The sequence below is a fragment of the Macaca nemestrina genome, chromosome 11, assembly GCF_043159975.1.
Source record: "Macaca nemestrina isolate mMacNem1 chromosome 11, mMacNem.hap1, whole genome shotgun sequence".
NCBI lineage: Eukaryota > Metazoa > Chordata > Mammalia > Primates > Cercopithecidae > Macaca > Macaca nemestrina.
Window position 1 is genome coordinate 133,249,331 of NC_092135.1, and position 23,326 is coordinate 133,272,656.

A 23,326-nucleotide genomic window follows, 5' to 3' on the forward strand; every position below is an offset into this window, starting at 1 on the left:
CTCACACTTGGAGGAACAGTGGGGACTTCTGGGGCACCTCCAACCTGCTGGGCCCTTGAACAGCTGAAGGAGGTCCTCTACTCAGTGGAATTGAGGCAGTGAGCAGGACAGGCCTTCTGCCTTGGTGGGTGAGGCCGAATTAAGCTACTTCTTGCAGCCCCATGCAACCAAGTCATGATATGCTCCCCAGTGACATACTCAGTGTAGCCAGCGGAAATGGAAACTCTGTGCTTATTCTTGTGAATTAAAAAGTGATGAGCAGTCTCCTGTCTTAGTCATATCCCTTTACCTCTGTCCTAGAAATGTGAGACTTGTGACAAGGAAAATGCTGTCACTCAGTCTGCAAAGGTAGCCTAAGACAAATTCTAAGGACCATAAGTTCTGACTCAGCAACTTTGTTTTCCCAAGGGCATTGAATCTTTTAAAGGTTATCCCGTATAGACTGAATATTTTTGGTTTATTGGAACAAAAGTGAACTTCTGGAATATTCCATACAATCTGTTTTCTAAAACAGGTTCAATCCAAGGAGGAGAATTAAAAACAAATGTCTGATGGCCCGAGGTGAGCCATTAGTTAGGACAAACAAACATCTTGCAAAAATGACAGATGGGAACAGGAGGAGTGTTTCTCTTCCATCCGAGCTGACTCTCCCTGAATGTAGCAGGATAGTCAAAGAAATTGATAGGAATCCTATCTTAAGACAAGCCTGTTGGGCTCTGTGTCAGAAATCCCACCAATCACTTCCCAAGCTCCCCACCCCATCGCTGAAGCCTGGGCCACAGCATTTACAGTTCAGAATGTTATTAAAATCAAACCAAGCAATTCCTGCCAACCCCCAGGAGGAAAGCTGCAGAGAACGAATAATTCTGCAAAGATCCTGGGCATCTGTGTGCATTAACCATAAAGGCCATTAAAGTTGGAGCAGCAAGGAAAGGGTGTACAAGACTTTGCCCCATAGAAAATGCTGGCTCTCTCCCCTTCGGCCTGTTTGGGAGGTGCCACGACATGGGTCCCCACCCATTGTCTCAGCATGGGGGACTGCCTTCTCTCTCTTTTGATCACCAGAAGAGAACAAGCAAATTCCTTCTCAGCTATTTCACCAGGACTGCAGCTGTCATTGCCTCAGGCTATTATAACATCCCTAAGCACCCCAGGAGGCTGAGATGAGGCTTGCAGCCAGCGAACAGTGTCAGAGAAGAAGGAACCCTGTAGCCTGTGCCAATCTGACCCGGATGCAGGTGAAGCTAGGGTATTGATCTGCTTCTGGCCTCAGGTAGGAGCACCAATGACGTTCAGGGACCTCTTTTCTGCTCTGCCTCTCATTTTGCAACCCCCACCAATGATCAACATTCTAGGTTTTGCCATCTTGCAGGAGATGGCCCACGCTGACCTTTGGCATCAGGGTATCTTTATGACATCATGCCTGTTACCTAAGCAACCTGAACCTCAGTTTTCTCATCTGACAAATGGCAATGATCTTCTCCTGTTGCAAGAACAAACTCACTCAGGTTATAGCAAAAGAGGCAAGAAAACTCTTGGAAATAAGGGTGGCATGGCCTTGACACTGGGCCATTTTGCCAAGAGAACAAATCAAGTTAGGCTCTGAGCAATGGTCCTAGGGTCCTCGGAGCCCACCGGCTGAACTACCAGCCAAGAGGTCTGGAGAATGTCTTCTCATGAGGGGACGTCTACTCATCCTGATCCTGTTGCTGTATCATCAACATGTAATCCCTCTGGGGGTGTGTGTGTGTGTGTGTGTGTGTGTCTGTCTGTCTGTCTGTCTTTCTCCATCTGCTCACAGTTTCAGCTTGCAATCCTGATAAAAACCACTCTAACTGGAGTGGACCATCACCACCGCTTCTGTTTGGCAGAGTTTTTTGTGTGAAGCTACATAATAGGGTGTCAGCCAGCCTATAGGTTATCTGTTCTTGGGCCACGTACCTGTCCCTGGTCTAATCAGACTGTAAGGGTTAGGGTCACAAACATAACAGAATGATTGCCTAGGCACAGGTGGTATTTCCTGCCACTCCCTCAGCAAGGAAGCAGGCATGTGGGCTGTGCTTCCCAAATACGTCCAGTCATGAGAATTACTGGGGCTCTATGACACAAATGACCAGGTTCCTGCCCTGGCTAGGATTCTGGCTAAGTCTGGGGTGGTCAGAAAAGTTTTAATGTCCAGCAAGTACCCTTCAGAGATTCTTAGTATCCCCCACACAGGGCTGGCTTCATAGATATGAGATCGGGGTCATTGCTCAGGGTCCCGACTCAGAAGAGCCCCTGCTTGCCGTTTAACACTCTGGGATCACTGTCTTAAACTTCTAGATCATTTTCTTTCTGAATTTGTGTTTTGTGAGTAAAGTCTGATGGGACAATGGAGTGCGGTTGCGGGTTCTGGGCCTGCTCACTTATGGTGTTACCATTTCCTTTCTCATGAGGGAAATTGGCCAGCCACTTTTTTTCCATTTTTTGTAGAGGCAGGGATCTCACTTTGTTGCCCAGGCTGGTCTCAAACTCCTGGGCTCAAGCAATCCTCCTGTCTCGGCCTCCCAAAGTGCTGGGATAACAGGCAGAAGCCATGCGCCCTGCCCTGACTACTTTAGATAGCACATGTAAGTGGACTCATACAGTGTGTGTCTTTCTGTGGCTGGCTGATTTCACTCAGCTTAGTGTCCTCAAGGTCCATCCATGTGGCAGCATGTGACAGGATTTTCCTCTTTCTTAGGTTGCAGAGTATTCCATTGTGTTTACTTACCACATCTTGCTCAGCCGTTCATCTGCTGATGGGTACTTGGGCTGCTGCTAAATTCTGACTATTATAAATAATGCTGCTGTGAACATAGGTATACAGATACCTCTTTAAGACCCTGCTTCCAATGCTTTCAGACATACACCCCGAAGTAGGATTGCGGCATTTGGTGGATCCATGCTGAATTCTTTTAGGAACATCCATATTATTTTCCATGGTGGTGGCACATTTTATAGTCCCACCAAGAGCACACAAAGATTCGAATTTCTCTACATCCTTGCCAACACTTGCTATTTTCAGGTTTTTGTTTTGTTTGTTTTATAATAGCCATCCTAGTGGGTGGGGTAGTGTCTCATTGTGGTTTTGATTTGCATTTCTCTGATGATGAGTGGCATTGAGCGTCTTTTCAGGTGCTTATTGGCCTTCTGTGTATCCTCTTTGGACAGCTACGGTTTTAAGTATAGAAACTTGGCATAAAAAAAGACGAACCCTCACCTTTCCAGGGCACACATCCTGCTAGGTGAAAACGAAACAAGACTAAAGCACCTCTAGGTGTCAGAAGATGATCAATATCCCACAGAACAACAGGGTTGGCAGGGACAATTTTATGCCCAAGACCAAGAAACGCTCCTCTAAGGAGCAGGTGTCCATGGGGAGGCCTAGAGGCAATGAGAGGGAGCTGTGTGGATTGAGAATTTGGAAGGAGGCGTTGAGGCAGAGGCCAGACCAACTGCTAAGGCGCTGAAGGAGGAGCTGATCTATGTGTCTGGGGACAGAAGATGCCAAGGACTGGGGAGGAGGTTGGAAGGCAGAGGGGTAGGGACCATCTCATGGGCTCGTAGGTTCAATGGAAGACTTTGGCTCTAACTGAGCTAGATGGGGATGTAGAAAGAGCTTATCACAATGCCTAGTGGAAAAAGGTGCTTCTCGAATATTAGTGATGATGATGATGATGATGATGATGATGATTTGAGATGGAGTCTCGCTCTGTCACTGGGCTGGAGTGCAGTGGCAGAATCTTGGCTCACTGCAACCTCTGCCTCCTGGGTTCAAGCAATTCTCCTGCCTCAGCCTCCCGAGTAGCTGGGACTACAGGTGCGTGCCACCACACCCAGCTCATTTTTGTATTTTTAGTAGAGACAGGGTTTCACCATGTTGGCCAGGCTGGTCTCAATCTCTTGACCTCGTGATCCACCCACCTCGGCCTCCCAAAGTGCTGGGGTTACAGGCGTGAGCTACCGCACCCAGCCTAGTGATTATTATTAATGTTAGCCTATTTAACTCATTTAAGAGAAAACGTCTTGGCTGCTTTAGTTTTACAGACAATTTAAGGAAGGGGTCTGAGAAGAAAACATAGAAACCCCCTTTCCATCTGGGAGCTGGGGTTGAGGGCCCTGGAAGCAGCCCCCTCATCGCTTCAGAGGTGGCTGATCTGGAATTTGTTCTGCACCTCTGTTATGTGGCTGCCTCCTGGAATTCTTTAAACTCTTCAGGATTCCAGGGGCCTGGCAACAGTTATGCCAGGACATATTCTGGGCCAATGAGTGAGTGATCGAGCCCTGCTTGTGAGATTTTCTTGGCTGTTTCAGCTTCTGTTTACATCCACAACCTGGATTGGGAAACTCAGGTTCAGCCCAAGTCTTGGAATGTTTCTGTGTCTTCGGAATAGCGCAGACAGGTTGATATTCCCCACCACATGGGGGTTGCCTTGTGATGCTGGAGCTGTCCCATAGAGCAGGTTGGCACCTTTTGGCAGGAGAGAGCATAGTTCTTTCTCCAGAGATAAAGTCCTTCATGATGCGAGGGTCAGTCAGCCCTGCCAACCTGTGGGGAGCTGTCTCCACTGCAGCCAATGGCGCCAGGCACATGGGAAGGAAGAGCTGGTCTGGAATTGGAAAGCTCCATCATCCACACCAGGGAAGGGAAGGGAGGAGGAAAGACTGTGTATACAGGCAGGGCCTTCTCTTCTCACCAGCCCTGTGTTGATGAAGCTCCCTCTTTTTTCTAAGAGCATGTAGGGTCATCAGCATGGCTCCTACCATCCTACAGAAGACCTTGCCTGTTGGGAGTTCCTGAAGCGCTGAGATCTGAGGGGAAGGTCACCTGTCAGTCCTGCTGTGAGTGAGTAGAAGCCACAGAGCACAGGCCAGTGAAGGCAGGGCTGTGCTTTGTGTGATCAGTGTCATCAACATGGAGCCGGGCGAGGTGCGTAGTAGATTCCACAGGATAGAGAAAGACGCAGGGGATGTGGTCTCCCATCAGGGAGTGGCAATCTGTAGGGCTAAGTGGGTTGTGGGCATCAGGGATCAGTTGGCATTACAAAGAGGGCAAACCAAACCTCGTCCCCAGCCTCTTTGGGCAAAAAGAAGCACAAGAAAACCATCAATCCATTGTATAATCAGAACCACTGTAGAAAGTTCTACTTGAAAGATTACTAAAAGGAATACTTCAGCATAGGAGAAAGTTTATCTTCTCACTTGAAAATTTGTATGCTCCAAAATGATAGGCAGGTACTACATATCTATTGGCTATATTTAAGTTATAGAACAATAATAATTTTAAAAGAATTTTATCATAAAATAATGTGTGCATATCAGGGAAAATTTAGAACATACAAAAAACACAAAGGAAACATTGAAATCACCCATAACTCTCTACCCAAGACCATCACTGTTAAGATTTTGATGCTTGTCTTTTATTTTATGTACATAATTATAAAATATAATTAGGCTCAAATTATGTGGAGATGTAACATATTTTTCACACTATGTTATACAATTTTTTAATGTCATTAGAAAATGTAAAACATTATTTTAAATGACTACATCTTGTTTCATTCTATGGATATTTGAACTTATTTGGCAATTCCTCTACTGTTGGACATTTATGTAGCTGTAAATATGTTACTATTATAAATAATGCTTTGATGACTATCCTTGTACAGAAATCTTTGTGCACTTCATTCATTCAAGAAACATTTATAAGCATTTACCAAGCATCCCTCACAGTCTTAGGTACTGGTGATCCATTATGGAATAGGACAAAATCCACACTTTCATGGAATTTACATTATAGTAGGGGAGACAAGCCATAAATAAGTGAACAAGTAATGGGATATCAGAATATAAGTGCTTAAACAAATTAAGCAGGGTAATGGGTAAAGAGTGACCATGGAATAGAGGTTATTTTAGGTGCAGTCTTTGGAGAAGGCCTTTAAGGAACTGATGTTTGTGTACAGACTTGCATGATCAGAAGGGGCCATTCACGGCATTTCAGACAATGGAAACTGGAAGGATAGAGGCCCTAATGAGGAAAGTAGCATGACAGATTGACAAAACCTCAAAAAGACCAGTGTGCTGCAGTCAAAGGAGCAAGAGAGAGGTATCAAGACATGAAGGTCAAGAGGTAGGCACTGGAGACCTTGGTGAGTGCTCTGCATGGTACGTGCAATGGGAAGCCATTGGAGGTGGGGTCAGAACATGATAGACTTGATTTACATTTAGAATGTATTTTAGATACTGAATCTAAAATCAATTGTGGGGAACAAGGCTGGAAGTAGATCCCACCTCAATCTGATACCAAAACCATGCAAAGATATCACAAGAAGAGAAAACTACAGACCAATGTTTCTTATGAATATAAATGTAAAATCCTTCAACAAAATGCTAGCAAACCAAATCAAGCAACATATAAAAAGGATGATACACCATGACCAAGTATGATGCATCTCAGGTATGCAAGGTGGGTTTAACACTCAAAAATCAATTAAGTGTTCTGGAGTCCTGGACATGTTCACTCTGCTTTGCCAAAGTGAATCCCAAGATGCATTGTCCCTGAATGGAAAGATAGAGAAGAACATATGCTTTATAAAGATTTTAGTTTAGTGGTTCATAACCCACTGGGGTCTCATGGTAGTTAGAATGATGAATCACCTTTAAGCCCTAACTTCCTAGAAAATTCATACGGATGGATGCAAATGGAAGAATGAATCCAGGTCAAATTTTAGGCACCTTATTCTGCAAGCTGTGTACTTCCCAAAAAATATGAGGGCTAAGTTGTCTGCACTCTCTGTATCTAAGATGCTCCCAAAAGAATTGCAAGCTACTACTTTACAGAGATGTAGCTTAAACATTTAACTGATGCTTGGCAGGACAAACTATCATCAGCTCTCAAAGGAGAGCCTGTAGTTTTAATAAGTTTAGCAGGTTGTGATTTGTTGTTATCTCAAGGAAAAGGAAGGGACAGAACAACCTTTAGGAGGAGATGTGCTAAGATAAGAATATAGAGCTCTGTGCGGAAGATATGACAGGAGGAGGGATGGTCCAATGGGAAAGACTGTCTTTACTCCTTTAGTCTAAGATGGCTCTCCAGAAATCCTGCATCACAGATTCAGATCTATTGCCCATCAAAGACCTATTGCCCATTGGGCAATAGGGACAAGATGTGTCAGGAAAACCCCACCCAACTGTGGGTGGTGTATGAGTTGGGTAAAAGTAGGTAGGGCATAAAGCGAAAGATTATGTTGTGGTCTTTCTAGAGTCCATCTGTGTGCGTGCTTGGATAGGAATAAGTTTCTTTTAAAACACACACACACAGAGACACACAACAATGACAATGAAGCAAAGCCAAACACAAACCTCTGCCCCTCCCCACCTCCATCTCTTAAGGAGGCAGTACTAGGCACCTATCCTGCTTTCGATGAGAAGACTTCTGCTATTTGTCTTGAATAATAAGTCAAAATTGTGAAATAGTCTCTGACATTTGGTCTCAGTATTTGATTTCGAGGCCAGTGAGCTGAAAATCATGGGTTTAAAATTAGCTATTAGTAATAGAATCAGTGCTTCCATTAGCTCACTTTGCTAGTTGAGGTTTCCATTCTGTCAAAGGATTCCAGAATTCTCCAAGGCTTTTTGAGTTGAGTCCATGTTGCACGATTTCCCTTGTCCGCAAGGCAGTGAAGTCATCTCTGACCAGCCTTGCACTATTTTCTTGTCTGTTCTGGCAAAGCAAGGACTATACATCCGCAATTCAATGTGAAGGTCCTGTAAAGAAGGATATTGTCGGAAACGTTCTGCAGGGTTTCCAGGTACCTACAGATTTCTTCCTGCAGAAGCCTTGACAAGGCCTTGTCACCTTGACTCCTGCTTGTCCCACACTTACTCCAGGATTGAAAAGTTTGTTTACTTCTAGTATTTTCTTTCAGAGTAGGAGCTTGGTCAAAATACCTTGCAATTTTCTAGTAGTATTTGTATTTATTACAAACTTTTTTTTTTTTTTGAGACGGAATCTCACCTCTGTCACCAGGCTGGAGTGCAGTGGCACAATCTTGGCTCACTGCAACCTCCGCTTCCTAGGTTCACACCATTCTCTGCCTCAGCCTCCCAAGTAGCTGGGACTGCAGGCACCTGCCACCATGCCCAGCTAATTTTTTGTATTTTTAGCAGAGACGGGGTTTCACCATGTTAGCCATGATGGTCTCAATCTCCTGACCTCATGATCCACCTGCCTCAGCCTCCCAAAGTGCTGGGATTACAGGCGTGAGCTCCAGGAATCTGAACTGTGAATGAATGTCATTTGATCAAATAAATTTTTCTGTTCTCTCTCAAGAAAAGATAAGCTACCTAAATTTGTATGGTGGGTTAGTCAGCTAAGTTCTTTTCCATAGCTCCAAGAGGCAATGTAAGTAGGGAGAAGAAGAGTGCCAAGGAGAAATTGCTGTTGCCAAAGAGAAGGGAGGAAGAAGAGGATGGAGGAAAGAGGCAAACAAACAAAACCTCAAACAAAACCCAGCTTTGCTAGCACACAGATGGATAATGGGAAGACAGAGATGCAGAGAGCTGGATGTCTCTGGCAATAAGTACACTGGAAAAGCTCATTCAGGCGACATCATCCAAGATCTCTGCTCTGGGTAAAAAGAGAACATCAGCTTGAAAAGCTTAAAATTCTACTGGCAGACACTGTCTGACATGGAAATATCTCTAACCTCAAGATGATTTGCAATTAGCATTCTTTCTAGTGGCACAGTAACTGCCTCACATGATTGCTAAGGAGATTAAATAAGGTAGAGCTTGAGAAAGACCCCATTAAACTGTAATGGGCTATTCAATTTTAGGTATTGTTATTTTCAGAGTCACCAAATAAAATCCGACTTGCATAAAAATATTTACTGCGGTCCTATTAATATGCTGGGGACATTAAATTTGTGATTTAAGTTAATTCTTACAACGACCCTGCAAGGCAGGTATCAGTCCCATAGATTTTTTAAGAAGTGAAGATAACTTATAGCATGTCTATACAAAATGTACTTCAAAGTGTGGGTGAGATTTCCTGGGCATACCAAATGTCTCTCAATGTAATTTCTGAAAACACAAGAAGAACGACAACGTAGGGTTTGGATTTAACTGGACTGTGTCACTAAGCCTGGAGTTGAGTGTTAAACACAAATGCAGCTGGATCTTTTTGGCAATCGGGGAGTGGTGGGTCAGGGTTCATTCCTCCTCCAAGAGGAAAATATAGAAAGATAAGAGTGTGCTGTGAAAAAGAGAGAAAGGGCACCTTTCTCAGGTTATCTGGGCTGCTAGCTACCACCTGACTAGTTGTCATTAGTGAGTGGAAATTGGCCAGATCCTCCCATGGTTTTTGTCAATCACTGGTCAGGAAGAATGGGAAGAGAGGCTCTCAGCGCAGGGCACAGGGGTGTGAGAGAAGATGCGGTGTGGACGAAAAGTACTGGATGGTCCCAGACTCTTCAGAGGAGCTAAAGAGGTGCCCTTCTAGCACCATGAGCCCAGAATATCCTGGGCTGAACAGAAGATACAGAGAGAGGGAGAGAGAGAAAGCAAAGCTGGAAGTACTGTAAAATACAATCACAGGAATAAGGAAGAGAAAATGGAGTTTCTGGGCTTATTGCTGGCCACCCTTTTCTCAAATAGAGAACTGACTTTCAGCACGGCACTGTGATTCCTGGTGCTGAAGACTTGGGCCAAATCCAAGCAGTTTCATTTGTTGGCTGTGTGTTGTGGACCAGGAGTGGTTTGAGGCTCTGAGAAGGTGCAGTGGGCGGAACCCAGCGCCTGTCCTCACGTGGTCCCTGGAGGCAGGGGTAAGACGGGTAAGTGGAGGTCGTGAAACTGAAGGACTGTGGTCCAACGAGGAAGATGAAGACTTTGAGGGCCTGTAGCAGCCCAGACTAAGCCCAACATATCGCAGCCTCGAGGCTGGAGAGGGAGCTGGGAAGTTGATCCCCTGGGACCCTGTCCAGCTCTTCCTTTTATTTTGTTTTATTTTTTAACTTGTATTTTAGGTTCAGGGGTACTTGTGCAGTTTTGCTATACAAGTAAATTGACTATTGGGGGGTGGGGGGCAGGGGCTGATGTACAAAGTATTCTATCACCTGGGTAATAAGCATAGAACCCGATAGGTAGTTTTTCAATCCTTGCCCTCCTCCCACCCTCCACCCACAAGTATGTCCTGACCCCTGTTGTTCCTTCTTTGTATCCATGTGTACTCTATGTTTAGCTTCCACTTACAAGTGAGAACCTGCAGTATTTGGTTTTCTGTGCCTGCGTTCGTTTGCTTAGGATAATGACAGCTCTTCATTCTAAAAGCAAGGAAGGTCCAAAGAAGACAGACAAATGGCCAACAAACATTTGCCAAGATGCTCAACATCATTAATCATTAGGGCAAATGCAAAACAAAGCTGCATGGAGATGACACCTCACACCCATCAGGACGGTTACTATCAGAAAACAGAAAACACCAGTGAGAGTGAAGATACTCAAACCTTTGTGCATTGTCGGTGGGAAAATGTGAAATGGTACAGCCACTATGGGAAACAGTGTGGCAGTTCCTGAAAAAATAAAAATTTGAATTACCATACAATTTAGCAATTCTATTTCTGGGTATATATATTCAAAAGCATTGAAAGCAGGGTCTTGAAGAGATGTTTGTACACCTGTATTCGTGGCAGCGTTCTCTACAATAGCCAAAAGGTGGAAGCAACTCAATTATCCCTCAACGGGTGAATGAATAAACAAAATGTGGTCTATAAACAAAAAGGAATATTATTCAGCCTTGAAAAAGGAAGGACATCTTGTCATATACGACAGCATGGATGAACCTTGCGGGCATTATGCTAAGTGAAATGAGCCAGTCACAAAAGGACGAATACTGTATGACTCCACTTCTACCGGGTGCCTGGAGTAATCACATTCCTAGGGACAGAAAATGGAAAGGTGATGGCCAGGGAATGGAGGGAGAAGGAAGTAGGGAGTTAGTATTCAATAGGCACAAAGTTTCAGTTTTGCTAAATCAAAAGAATTCTGTGGCTGGATGATGGTGATGCCTGCACAAGAAGAGAGTATTTAATAGCACTGAACTGTACACTTAAGAGGGTTAAATGATGAATTTTATGTTAGGCTTATCTTGCCACAATAAGAAAAGAATCGAGGGACAAAGGCAGATACTAGAAATTCAGGAAGTTGGAGATGCAGGAGAAAGGTGTCTCTGCTCCCAAGTGACATGGCTTCTCTCCCCTTCTCCAGGGGAAGCTCCTCCTCCACTGTGGGTTTCTCACCCTCCTGAAGTCAGGGGACTACTCTCAGGGGACTCTTGTCAAGGTTCACGTTAACCTATTTTTCACATGGAAAAATATGTTCTCCAAAGAGAAGTGGGACACATGAAATGATTGAGAGGCCCTGGCACTCTGAGCCCGAATACATAACAAAGCCAGTTCTATGCTGATCCCTCCTCTAACCCCTGCTGGGAGCCTGCAGCCTGGGGTTAGGAACGGTGTCCTCATGGATCAGGACAAATCCCCAGATGACCTTTGCCTTAACCTCCTCCACCCCAGCTCTTTGGGGTTGCTGGAGATCTGGGGCTTTCATTACTTAGAGGGAGAAATGAATCCTGCCATTGTATTCTGGTAATAACCTGTCAGACTCGTGAAAAGCCCTTGCTAGAGGACTTGGGAAACACTGCAATGTTATTATGTGTGAAGAAAGACCACTTCGTTTCTGCTGTGCTGGAGACAGACGTGTTTGTTAACCTTTAGAGGCCCTTAGCACAGAAATACAAGCATGGCACCCTCCTCCCCATCCTCCAAAAGAAATTAAATCATAAAATAGAGGAAAAAAAAAAACCAGAACAAGTATAAGGAAATCCACCAATGGTCTTATTTCTTCCCACAATGACATCTTAGATAAGCTTTTAAAAATATGTTTAAATTAATAGACTATTGTTGGAGCAGTTTTAGGTTTATAGAAACATTTAGCAAAAAGTACAGAGTTCCTGTCTCTCCCTCAGCACCATTCCCCACAGCTTCCTCTACTGCTAACGTCTTGCATTGGTGCTACATTTGTTACTACTGATGAGACAGTGGTAACACATTATTATTAACTAAAGTCCACAGATCACATTGGGCTTCACACTGTGCGTGGACATTCTGTGGGTTTCGATCAATGCATAAAGACAGACATCCACCATCATAGTATCCTACAGAGTGGTTTCACTGCCCTAAAAATCGTCTGTGCTCCACCTATTAATCTCTCGCTTTCTACCCCCCAGCCAAACCCCTGGTAACCACTGATCCTTTTGCTATCTCCATAGTTTTGCCTTTCCAGAGTGGCCCAGAGTTGGAACCATGCAGTCCGTGGCCTTTTCAGGCTGACTTCTTTCACGTAGTAACAAGCGTTTAAGCTTCTGCCATGGCTTTTCACGGATTGATGGCTCATTTCTCTTTATCACTGGATAATAGTCCATTGCATGGATGTACCAGTTTGTCGATCTGCTCACCTACTGAAGGACATCCCGGTTGCTTCCAAGTTTCATCCATTAGGAGTAAAGCTGCTGTAAACATCTGTGTGCAGATGTTTGTGTGGACACAAGTTTTCAGCTCATTTGGGTAAACACCAAGGAGCATGACTGCTGGATCATGTGGTAAGACTATGTTTACTTTTGTAAGCAAGAGCCAGGTGTCTTCCAAGGTGGCTGTTCCATTTTGCATTCCAACAGCAATGAACAAGTGCCTGCTGCTCCACATCCTCACCCTATCAAATATTTCATTTTGTTTTTTGAGATGGTGTCTCACTCTGTCACCCAGGCAGGAGTGCAATGGCACGATCTCGGCTCACTGCAACTTCCCCCTCCCAGGTTCAAGCTATTCTCCTGCCTCAGCCTCCTGAGTAGCTGGAATTACAGGCACGTGCCACCTCGCCTGGCTAATTTTTGTATTTTTAGTAGAGATGGGGTTTCACCATATTAGCCAGGCTGGTCTTGAACTCCTGACTGCAGGTAATCCACCCACCTTGGCCTCCCCAAACGTAAACCTGGGATTACAGGTGTGAGCCACTGCGCCCTGCCAGTATCACATGTTTATATCAAAAACATTTTCATTTGTCACAGAGTGAGCTAAGTCGGGCATGACCCTGTGCTTTGAGTAATTCGGCACTGAAGGGGGACACGTGTTGTCCTCTGGAAAACTACTGCTCCATTCTGAGTCATGTTCTGCTTCTCCTGGTTCTCCTGGCTTTAAACACAGATTGATTCCTTTAGTGACTTGGAGACGTTGGCATCTGCCTTGTCATCTGTAGAAATAAAATAGTATTAGTTTCTAAAGTAATTAGGAGTATTAGTATTAGTATTAGTAATTAGTTCCTAATTACTTTAGAAACTAGTTTACTTTTAATAAACTAAAGTATTATTAGTTTCTAAAGTCACGCTGTGACCCAGTGTGATTACAATAACCCATTTCCAGCTGTCCCCAGCTATCCAAAGCCTAGTGGCCAAGGATGATATTAGCATGACGAGTGTGTGCTCCTGTGCACTGGTGTCCTCCACTGTGCACATTGAACTGACGTTTCCTCTGATGAGTTCTCTATAGTGGAGTTTTGAAAAGTGCTGTGAGGTGCATTAGTGGACTTTGCAGGGAGGAGCACTGGGCTCTCAACAAGGTCTGGCTTTTAAATGACAAAGATAATGCTCTCAGACAAGGTAGTTAGGAAGCTCAGAGGGAATGAGGGTTGAGATTCCTTGAGAACATGACAGATTTATCATTATTCATAAAGCAATCCAGCTGGTCAATGGTAAATGTGAGGACTTTTCCATCCTCACAGTGAAATTATGGACCTGAGTTGCTTTGCTGGTGGCACTTCCTACCCCCTTACCTCCCAAATGCAGTCACTGGAGTCCCAGGACCACGCCTTCCTCCCTGTCTCTCCACAGAGAGGATCTGAGATGTAGTCTCAACATATGGTGGCTGAATAGTGACTCACGAGGGCAAGGAATTCAGACATGTATTTTCTGCATTTCCCCCCTGAGCTTCTCTATGCTGGTTCACCTTTCTAATTGGCAAACATTTTCTGCATTAAGAGGAAAAAAAAAAAAGCTCACCAAGTAAAACACTGAATGCTCAAATATATATTTGGGTTTGTTGTTTAACAGAAGATGTATATGCCAACATCTAGTCTCGTAAAACCTAAAGGTTAAGATCTTTGAACTAAGATTTTTTTTCTTTTGCAGTAGTTTTCAAAGTAGTAAATATAGCTGTTGCCTTAGTCTGTCGCTATAAAGGAATACACAGGGAGGGTGATTTATTTTTTTAAAAAAAAGATGTTTCTTTGAGTTACAGTTCAGCAGGATGTACAAGAAGCATGGCATCAGCGTCTGCTTCTGCTGAGGGCTTCAGGAAGCTTCCACTCATGATGGAAGGTGAAGGAGGAGCAGGTGTCACGGGGGAGAGAAGAAGGAAGAGAGAGGGGAGGGAAGTGCCAGGTTTTATCCTACAACCAACCCTTGCAAAAATGAATAGAGCAAGAACTCACTCTTTCCTATGGGAAGGACGCCAAGCCATTCACGAGGGATTCACCATCATCAACATAACCCCTCCCATCAGGCCCCACCTCCAACACTGGGGATCACATTTTTCAACATGAGATTTGGAGGGGATAAATATTCAAACCGTATCACCTGTTATAATTAAAGTGACTTCAGCTTGTTAATATTTGATCCATAGTCAGTTTTTAAGATGGTGTTAAATAATTTACATAGTAACTGCCAAGGAGCTCAGAAACACAATCAAAATGTGCATCTTTAACATTAACGTATAACATAAGTTGTAGGATCAGCTTCATTATCAAGGGTCAGTCACTCATCCTGAAATAGCACACTGGGGAGGAGGATCTCCATGTCCTGAATAATGTCCTTGGAGTGAAACTTGTGGCTTTGGAGCACTGGGACCAGTCCTCTTGATGTGTTTATTGCCAGCACCTGTGGCCAAATTCAGATTTGCAAAGGAAGAGACATAGCTGAGATTCCCAGCTGTGGTCATCAACCCTCCACAAAAGATGGGGTTGCAGAATTACAGAATGATGAAGCTGTTCACAGAATCTAGAAGCCGCAGGGTCAACCTTCTCCCTTCTGGCAAAACTGCACTTAAATGAGACTAGGAGGAAAGTTGTCTGTTCATTCTTAAGGAGCCTTCAGGGAATAAAATTCCTCAAACTCCCTTGGTAACCAGTCACTCTTAAAATTCTTCTCTGTCATGAGTTTCTTTGGATCTCACGTGTTAAAATAACGATTCATGGGATCACGGGATCCTCTCATAGAAATGCTAAAAGGAACCTTAAGGGTCAGCTAGTCTTGCCTCAAACTTGACAGATTAGAGACTCAGGTCCAAAGAGGTTGAAAAATGTGCTGAAATCACACAGCTAATGGGGGGTGGAGCAGAAGGTCTCCCAGGTGCTTCCCTTTTTTTTTTTTTCCTTAAAATTTAATGGAGTTTAATTGAGAAAAAAAGAAAAGAAATGATTTGCAAATCGCGCAACCTCCAGAATCACAGGAGATTCGGAGTGACTTCAGAGGTGCCTCATGGTCAAAACAAATTTATAGACACAAAAAGGGATGTGACATACAGAAACTGGAAGTGAGGTACAGAAACAATGGCATTGATTATAGCTCAGCATTTGCCTTATTTGAACACAGTCTGAATACTCAGCAGCCTATGAGTAGTTTGATGTATGGCCGCTGGGATTGGCCAACACTCAGCTATTGTTACAAGTGCATACTACTAAGTTAGGTTTTCAATCGTGTCGGCAGGGACACAACAAAAAAAGAGAACTTCAGGCCAATATCCCTGATGAACATCGATGTGAAAATCCTCAGTAAAATACTGGCAAACCGAATCCAGCAGCACATCAAAAACCTTATCCACAATAATCAAGTCTGCTTCATCCCTGGGATGCAATGCGGGTTCAACATACACAGATCAATAAATGTAATCCATCACATAAACAGAACCAATGACCAAAACCATGTGATTATCTCAGCAGATGCAGAGAAGGCCTTCAATAAAATTCAACACCCCTTCATGCTAAAAACTCTCAATGAACTAGGTATTGATGGAGCGTATCTCAAAATAATAAGAGCTACTTATGACAAACCCACAGCCAATATCATACTGAAGGGGCAACGGTTTGAAGCGTTCCCTTCGAAAACCAGCACAATACAAAGATGACCTCTCTCACCACTCCCATTCAACATAGTGTTGGAAGTTCTGGCCAGGGCAATTAGGCAAGAGAAAGAAATAAAGGTATTCAAATAGGAAGAGAGGAAGTCAAATTGTCTCTTTCTACAGATGACATGATTGTATATTTAGAAAATCCCATCATCTCAGCCCAAAGTCTCCTTAAGCTGAGAAGAAAATTCCGCAAAGTCTCAGGATACAAAATCAATGTGTGAAAATCACAAGCATTCCTATACATCAATAACAGACAAACAGAGAGCCATCATGAATGAACTCCCATTCGCAATTGCTACAAAGAGAATAAAATATCTAGGAATACAACTTACAAGGGATGTGAAGGACCTCTTCAAGGAGAACTACAAACCACTGCTCAAGGAAATAAAAGAGGACACCAACAAATGGAAACACATTCCATACTCATGGACAGGAAGAATCAATGTCATAGAAATGGCTGTACTGCCCAAAGTACACTGTAGATTCAATGCTATCGCCATCAAGCTACAATTGATTTTCTTCACATAATTAGCAAAAGCTACTTTAAATTTCATATGGAACCAAAAAAGACTCGTAGAGCCAAGACAATCCTAATCAAAAAGAACAAAGCTGGGGGCATCAAGCTACCTGACTTCAAACTATACTACAAGGCTACAGTAACCAAAACAGCATGGTACTGGTACCAAAACAGATATAGAGACCAATGGAACGGAACAGAGGCCTCAGAAATAATGGCACACATCTACAACCATCTGATCTTGACAAACCTGACAAAAACAAGCAATGGGGAAAGGATTCCCTATTTAATAAATGGTGTTGGGAAAGCAGGCTAGCCATATGCAGAAAACCAGGTGCTACTTTCTACTCATTCTTCTCCATCCCCTTTGGAGCTCCCTGATCTGCTCCTCCATGTGTTTATTTTAAGCAAATACCAGACAAAGAAATGGGGTATCAGAAGCCCGGTTCTCCCCTGCCCTATGTGGGGCCTTGAAAATACTCTGACTTGGCCATGTGCTCTGGTTCTCCTGGGCACAGAACCAGGTTCATTCCCTCCTGCTATACATCAAAGTGGATTTCATACACATCTGTGTAAGGCTCCCTGAGTGGCAACAACACTCTTACCATCATCTGGGTGAACTGACTCAGATGTCAGTGGGTTCCCTACCCCTTGGCTTTAGGACTGACTCATGTTCAGGGCAGGGAGAGCCAAAAACTGAAGTGAATCTCCGACTTTACCTCCTCTTTTTCTCCACCTCCTCTTCCTCCTTCCTCTTCCTCTTCCTCCTCCTCCTCTTCCTCTTCCTCTCCCTCTTACCCCTGTTCCACTGCCATCCTGGTTCTTCCCTGCAGCCCTTCAGAGCCAAGCATCTCAGGAACACAGGCACCTCCCTGAAGGTTGCTGGTGTCTAGGGAAGGGTACCATGGCTGAACAGCATCCTTGCTCTCACCACCCTGGCCTGGGGTGAAACATGAGATCATCACTGTGTGTGAATTGGGATGGAGGACATGGTTTCCATGATGCTCTTGCCTGAACCTGTGAATCAAAGCACAGAGGACAGACGGCAATGCAGCTGCATGGCAAACGTTTCAACGGATCATTAAAATATGGCATCCTTTTATATGCATCTTTAATAAGAAGAGGCTTCCTGTCATCACCACTATGATAGTCATTTCTAAGCAAGCTCACAAAGGGTTTTGAAAGATATTTCATTGATATTTCAAGTAACCGTTTTTAAAAACCCTTTAAAAGCCAAAATTAATTCATAACTAAAAATTAATCCATACTTAAGGAGCTTACTCTTGAGAAGACAACAGTGTTTTATTCTGAAGAAAGATATATGTAAGGTTTGACAGTCCTGTCCAAGGGTTCCCAGCATACTGTGTTCTGTGGGGTGAGAGCATCACACATGGGCCTTGACCTGGTCCAATATTTTAAATTAACTGAGCTATTCATCCTGGCCCACATACATCCCTACTGAGCACTCACGATGCTCAAAGGATTGTGTGGGGCTTGATTAGAGCAAGCTGCCTCCAGCCAGGATTTCACAGCCAGCAGGGATAAAGCTGGATGCTCGCTGTACCTTTGGGTGCAAGCTTTCTGCTCTGAGGCATGCCTGCCACCTCTGCCAGGCCCATTTCAACCTTATGTCTGTCCAGATGGATACATCTGAGTGAATGGTGCTGTGAAAGTGCTGGCCTGTTAGCAGGCAGCTGCCACCAGGAAGGTGTGGGGATGCCCAACTGGTTGCTGCCAGGATGCAGGGACCACAGCACTGGGAGCTGGCCACTTGGGAGAAGCAGGCTTGGAGATTCGGATGGCTTGCAGCCTCCAACTCCTTCTGACCAAAATCTAAACCCCCTTTGTGAGAATGACTTTGCCTTGGGGAGGCAGTGATGGTCAAAATTGTCACTGAGAAGTGGCAAGGTGTCGCTGAGCATTTTCAGGGTAAAAAGTCCTGATTTAGCCTTAAAAAATCCCAAGTTCTGGATTAGCATGAATATTTTACAACAAATTTCTCTTCTTACCATTTCTGGCTGCTGAGACTACAGAGATGGAGCACTGAGCTCTGGATGCAAATTCATTTCGTCAACTAATTGGCCGTCTAAGTCACTGTAGATAATCAGACCTGGAAATGAAGACAAAAATAAGGTGTCAACATCGCAAGCAATTAGTTCATCCTTTTTTCTCTCTCTTTTTTGAAAAAAGGACATGTGCACATGATACAGAGTTAAATATCAACACCAGAAGCAAATATAATGAGAGGTTAGGATCTCCATTTAACACAAGTGCTTCTCCCACAGTTGGGGATGACCATCTTTTCCATTCCTTGATGGGAACTCAATCTGCCTTGATCTTGGTCTGCCTTAGTGGAGTAGAGTTGCTTTCCAACTATGCTACATGGCTCTCAGGGCCAGTGCCATGGAAATGTGACCCGTGCAGACACACAAGGCTCTGCACGTAGGAGGCCTCACACTTGGTTCAAAGTTATGCATCACCATCTTGAAATCCTTAATACATTTCAGAAACTGATCCTAAAAAGTGTTTCCATTTTGCCATAAGCTTTGCAATCTACGTAGCTGGTCCCAGTGACTCGGGTCTTTGTGCAGGGGTGTCCTCCAGAATCCAGTATTTCTGTACTGGGGAGCATCTGGGCTAAACCTGCCATGCAGAGCCAGGTGTCCACTGACACATGACAAAGTGAAACAGAGCCTGGGACTTGACATGAGGTGCCCAGGTGCCCAAGGTGGTCCAGGTGACAACCTAGACAAGCAGCCCTAGGGAACATGACATGAGAATGACATGGTTCATGGAGTGAACAGGAGAAAGACCTTGATATGGTTTGGATCTGTGTCCCTGCCCAAATCTCATGTCAAATTGTAATCCCCAATGTTGGAGGTGGGACCTGGTGGGAGGGGATTGGATCATGGAGGCAGATTTCTCCCTTGGTGCTGTTCTCATGATAGTGAGTGAGTTCATGTAAGAGCTGGTCTTTTAAAAATGTGTGGCAATTTCCCTGCCCCCCTCTCCTCCTTCCACTCCAGCCTTGTGAGATGTTCCTGTTTACCCTTCACCTTCCACCATGATTGTTAGTTTCCTGAGGCCTCCCAAGAAGCAGAAACAGAAGCTGCTATGCTTTCTGTACAACCTGCAGAGCTGTAAGCCAATATAACCTCTTTTCTTTATGAATTACCCTGTCTCAGGTATTTACAGCGGTGCAAGAAGCAACTAACGCAGATCTGAAATTAGACCACCGGTGTTTTCTTAAGAAGAGAAGCACAGGAGACAGTGGGAGCCACGTTGCCACCTGGGCATCACAGGCTTTGCTTCTGGGGTCTGCCAGTGACTCACCAGAGGTGGTGGGAGGGTCACCTGCATGCCCAGAGTTGGTTGTGGCTTCAGTTATAATGTGATGTCCCATGAAGAACTCTTCTTTTTTGGGATAGTTTTTATCTCCAGGTCTTTGGAGAGCTCTGAGCATACTGCAGGGAAATGTAGGCTAATGCTGAATCCTTCACACCTGTGAGAATTGTGGGAATGGAGTGTAAACCCCACCTTGAGTTCTGCCTGGGGAGGCTGGGGATGAGATGTGCGTTTGGAGTGGGGGACAGTTCTCTCCTAGACTCCACTCCATAGACTGAGATCTATATAGTGACTTATAAAGGACAGCAGAAGAGAATCAGGCCAAATGTCTCAACTCTGAATAAACAGAGTGCAGCCCAATGCTGTACAGGCTGAGTGAGTGTCCCTTATCTGAAATACCTGAGACCAGAGTGTTTCTGATTTTGAACTGTTTTGGATTTTGGAATATTTGCACATACACAATGTGATATCTTGGGAATGGGACTCGAGTCTAAACACGAAATTCACTTATGTTTTATATACACCTTACACACATACCCTGAAGGTAAATTTATGGCATATTTTAATCATTTTGTGCATTTGATTTCATTTTGACTGTGACCTGTCACGAGGCCAGGTGTGAAATTTTCCTCTTGTGGCATTATGTTGGTGCTCACAAAGTTTTGGATTTTGGACTTTGGATTTTCAGAGGAAGCATGCTCAACCTGTATTTTCTTCTGATTAGAAGCCTCTCATACTATTAGGATAAAGTCAGAGGCCGTCATAAGAATGCTCCACCCTTGACTGATGTGGAGGTGTGGATCCCAGTTTCTACTCATTTTTCCTTTTGCCTTTTTCTCCTTTTTCTCCCATTTTCCTGGAGAATTTGACATCTCTCCTCTTCCCAACTTCTACTCGTTTTCCTTTTGCCCCTTTTCTCCTCCTCCTCTCCTCTCCTGGGGAGTCTGACCTCCCTCCCAGCTGCTCCTCTCCCAGTCTCCCCATTGAGCCCACTTGATGCAGGAACCTCTACGGCTGGCTGCAGCCGATTCTCTGCTCAGCCCTACAGTGGGTTCCCATGGGCACCATGTTGCTACACGAATCCAACAACTGCTATTTCCCATCACACGTAGAATAGAACCAAACCCTGCCACTCGACCCTGGGGACCCCTGAAGACCCAGCCTCTGCCTCCTCCCCACCTCACCCCACAGCGGCTTCCTTGCTTTGGCCACGTGAGCCCACTCTCTGTCCCGAGCTAGCTCTCATGTCAGTCCCCCGTGTCTTCTCCCTCAGGGAGCCCTGCGAGGCCCATTCCCTCCTTCCTGCTCTTGTGCTCAAATGTCGCCCCTTCCCGACCACCCCGTGTAAAACAGCCTCGCGCACATATATGTATATGTGGCTCTATGTATGTATCACCACCATTTTCCAAAATTAATAATGCAGCGTATCGAAACCATGGAATTGTATGCTTTAAACCGGTCAATTGTAGGCACGTGATTTATGTCTCAATAAAGCTGTTTAAAAAACAAAGCAAGAATTCTTATCCCCCTGAGGCTCGTGTCAGCTCCATGAGAATGTTTGCATGCTTGGTTCGTCCTTACGGGAAAATAGAGAATAGGCGGGTTCCTGGAACCCCTGCGCTATCTGGGTGGCACATCTCCATCCCTACCCCGCTCCAGGGCTCTGGCTGGGACTTACTGCAACTCTGTCCAGGCGGGGACTCCGCCGGCCAGCCCAGCCTCCCCGGGAGCTGGGTCGTGGGAGAAACCTGGCGGCAGGCACCAACCAACAGACTCTGCATGCTGAGACACAAGCAGCCCATGCCGGCAAGACTGTTTTATAAACATGACTTCTTTTCAGCTTTAATCCAGTGGATTAGATACAGCTGTGTTCATTCTGCTGGGTCTTTCATTTCAAAGCTGCTCCAACGCACTTTCATCCTCAAAAGTCCAGTCTGTGGAGGTGGAAGCTGTTCATTTTCATGATTTGCTCCTTCATTGCAATTTGTTCTAGATTTGTTCACTTTCAGGATACCACTTGGGCATCTTCTGTATTTCAAGCGATGATGAAAGAGAAGCATGGATTGTACATAACGTGGTTTCCAGGCACGTGGAACTGGTGACTTCTTCTGACTTGCACCGTTTGTGTCTTTCCAAAGTTCTCCAGGGAGTTGGCGGAAATGTGCACAAAATGGAAGGGAAGGAGAAATGTGCTCCAAGGGCAGGACAATTGACTGCTGCTCACGGGCTAGGCAAGTCCAGCACGGTCCTTCAGGGAAAAAGCACCTTCTAAAGAGAGTGAGGGAGAATCATCTACAACTCAGCTCATCCTCCCCCGCTCCTCTAAAATGTTACTAAAACCAACAGAGCCACTTTGTACCAATATATTTGTACTTATTCTAAAACACTCATTCTGGGAACAAATAGCCATTTCTGGAAAACTTTCCTTTTTTTTTTTTTTTTTTTTTTTGAGATGGAGTCTTGCTTAGTCACCCAGGTTGGAGTACGGTGGTGCGATCTCAGCTCACTGCAACCTCCACCTCCCGGGTTCAAGCGATTCTCCTGCCTCGGCCTCCTGAGTAGCTGGGATTATAGGCATCTGCCACCATGCCCAGCTAATTTTTGTATTATCAGTAGAGACAGGGTTTTACCATGTTGGTCGAACTTCTGACCTCAGGTGATTCACCCGCCTTGGCCTCCCAAAGTGCTGGGATTACAGGCATGAGCCACAGTGCCTGGCTGAACTTTCCATTCTTGACACTTTAATATAATAAATCTCCAATACAACACTCATGAAGACACATTACGCATACCCGTGTGCAGGTGTGCAGACACACACACGCTACCTTCCCATTTCCTTTCCTTTTCCAAGATGGTCTCTGATTCCCAAACCGATCAATCATGATGAGACCACTGGAAGTGGCACTGCACCCAGCTGCATTTCTAATTCAACAAACTGTAAGATGGGTGGCATGAGCCCATGTGACAGATGGAGACACTGTCATACTCAAAGAGCATGAGGATTTTGCCCAAGGCCACCAGGCCATGGATAGGGAGCTTGGATCAGTGTACAGGTCCTATAGCTCACACTCTTTCCATGAAGCTAAAATGCTTTTCTAGTGGGCCAATGAGGGATGAGAACCACACAAGACAATGCACCTACATTCAAAGGGTGCCAGTAAGACACACAGGGTGTCAGTAAGACACAGACACTCAACATTGAGTC

The 23,326-nt window shown here is 44.7% G+C and overlaps 1 long non-coding RNA gene across 2 annotated transcripts; it reads left to right on the forward strand.

Annotated features, from left to right (window-relative positions):
- The first annotated feature begins 1,174 nt into the window (after window positions 1-1,174).
- On the forward strand, window positions 1,175-22,618 carry LOC139357255 (uncharacterized). 2 transcript variants are annotated; one of them, XR_011610157.1, is made up of 4 exons: window positions 1,175-1,739; window positions 4,758-4,951; window positions 12,353-12,682; window positions 19,962-22,618. It is a non-coding gene; the product is annotated as an uncharacterized lncRNA (long non-coding RNA). The 2 variants fall into 2 exon arrangements; XR_011610156.1 differs by having other exon boundaries at window positions 1,175-1,724; window positions 4,756-4,951; window positions 19,962-22,617.
- Window positions 22,619-23,326: the final 708 nt, after the last annotated feature.